The sequence below is a fragment of the Rattus norvegicus genome, chromosome 10 (genome assembly GCF_021556685.1).
Source record: "Rattus norvegicus strain SHRSP/BbbUtx chromosome 10, alternate assembly SHRSP_T2T, whole genome shotgun sequence".
NCBI classification, from domain to species: domain Eukaryota; kingdom Metazoa; phylum Chordata; class Mammalia; order Rodentia; family Muridae; genus Rattus; species Rattus norvegicus.
In genome coordinates, this window is record NC_141543.1 from 81,046,641 (window position 1) to 81,049,307 (window position 2,667).

The window sequence follows — 2,667 nt, forward strand, 5'->3', positions numbered from 1 at the left end:
AAAGTTAGCTGTCCTTTATTGTTTTGTAAAGCAAGTTTTCTTTTGTTCAGGACTGAGGACAAGCGCCTCTTGAAAGAAGAAAATAACGAGAGGAAAGAGAGAGGAGCCATGCTTTCTACTTGGTTCTAACCAGTAGACATATAGTCACGGTGCAAAAAGAAGCTTGGAAGAACTCAAAGAGTTGGGTGGGGGTGGGGAGAAGGCACATCACCTTAACAGGACACCCACATCATTTTGTTCGTTTCCTCTGTGGTACCTCACAGAGGGGATTCTCAGGGTTGCAATGTCAATTTCTAGATCCTGGGTCTGCAGATGAAGAGTAAGGTTGTAATGTTCAGATGGCGTAGGCGACACGGGTAACCTCCATCAGAGCAAGGGCCAATGCTTTGGAAGAACACAGTTGTTCCAGAGCATGAGCTGTGATCAGGAGAAGAGATAGGAAGGAGAAAATTGGTCTCATTCCACAGTCAATAAATCACATATGAAATAGCTATAGGGACCCACCTAGGGGCCTTTGCAGAATCTGATTGACATGTGTATGAGTCCTAGTGCTGCACTGGTCACAACCAGCTATACAGCCAATGGAACTCTCACTGCTGGCCTACTATAGCAATCTGCCTTGTCTTTAATAGGCCCGTTGTCTATGAGTCACGTTTTAACTGTCCTGTAGAAGCAAGCTAGTCCATCAACTCTGGGGCTCAGACAGAATACCTCCATGAGCATCCTAGTTTAATCAATAGACAAGGTGAGTGTAACAATGACAATACAGGAAAAGTCTCTGTGAGCATAGAGCAAGAGTATTTAACCAGCCTGGGAGAGAAGGGGTCATGGAAGTTCCAGCAAACAAAAGCTACCAGGGAGCCTAAGGGTGAAGGAGGCCCTGAACCCGAGAAGGACTAGAACAAAGGAGATAGGGAGTCCCGGGATAAAAGTGTGGTGCCTGGGACCAAAGATGTGTTCAGAAAACTACGGATGCTTTGTTTTCCCTGAGTAGTCTGTAGAGGACATAGTTAATACCAAGTTCCTAGGGCTGGTGGAATAAAAATACTTCAACTGGTACCCAAGACAAGGAAAGCTCATCCTTCTAGAGATCAGAGTTCCAAAGTGGTCCTCTTTACTCTCTGAAGCTGAGGCTCCTTTCTGATCTCTTTCTGACTTCTGGTGGCTTTGCAGCAAGCCCTGGCACCCCATGGGCTGTCCCTGTGTCACTAGCTTCTGTCTCCATCATCCCTGGATTCTCCACCCTGAACTCTTGGTGCTTTGTCTGTGCGTTTCCTCCAAGGACAGCAGCCACCAAATTCAGACCCCACTCCAATTCAGTTTCACCTTTTCTTAGCAAATCATATCTTCAGGAACCGTGTTTCTACATAAGACAGGATTCTGGGCTTCTGGGGAGATTCCAGAGAGAAAATCCATCGTCTTTATTAATTTTTAAAGAAAGATCCCTGATGCAAAAATCTTGAATCATTGCCTAGGTAAAATTTGATTTGGGAGAAGGACAGGAATCATTGTTCGTTGTAACCCACGTGCTGTCACCCAGCTCCTAAGCCCCACAAGCCAATATGAGCAAGGGCTGGTATCACTTCCTAGCTGGTATCACTTCTGAGCTTCTGAGGACCCTTCACCAAAACGTGCCCGATCAACAAGTGGAGACGGGAACTGGGAAATGGCTGGAAGAGGTCTCTTTGCTCCTTTGCCCAGCCCATTTCCGGAGCTGCTGGAGGACAAGCGATCAGTCTGAGCAACTGAGGCTGTGTCTTTCAGGCTGTAAAAGACCTCACCGCTGTAGGGAACAGTGCTCTTCTTACCGTTCCCACCAGCTTTCAGACTCTGTCCTCCTTCCGTTTTCATTTTCAATCTTCAGTTCTTTGAGATCTCTCTCTCTCTGTCTCTCTCTCTGTCTCTCTCTCTGTCTCTCTCTCTGTCTCTCTCTCTCTCCATCCTCTTCTCCCTCTATCTCCCACTCCCCCCCCCCTCTCTCTCTGTGTGTGTGTGTGTGTGTGTCTCTCTCTCTCTCTCTGTCTCTCTCTCTCTGTCTCTCTGTCTCTGTCTCTGTCTCTCTCTGTCTCTGTCTCTCTCTCTCTCTCTCTCTCTCTCTCTCTCTCTCTCTCTCTCTCTCTTAAGCAGAAAGAACGTGGAATAAACTTCATAGGATCTGCTTCCTTCTATTCTGGACCAGGGAAGGCTGAAGGACCATTCAAGTCTTCCTTCCCCTCGGGACCTTGTCTTAAACCAATTCTGTTGCAAGGACACAGAGCTGCTGCTTGGAGCTGCTGGTGTCTAGGAGGTTAAAATAAGCTAAATTAGTAATCTCAGTTGGGCGTGAATACTTAAATACAACACTTAGCATTATGCCCTTGCTCCCAGGGACAGGGGAGTGAATAGTCACTCGTTTTCAGGACTTCAGCATCCTTTGGGCTCACGTGCCCAGGACTGACATACAGGACGGGTTACAACAGCTCAGGGTAGGAGCCCTTATCTCAGTCATTGCCTAAGAACCGGCTCAAGGACTGGTTCTTGGTAGAGCTCTGACTGTTATCTTTGAATCTTCAGTGAGTATGATATGTGTAGTCTGATCAGAAGTCATAGAGGATAGAGGGGAGAAGGGATTGGAGGGTCTGGCTAGCTGGGTTCTGAAGAGATATATATTTATATACCCTTTGAATA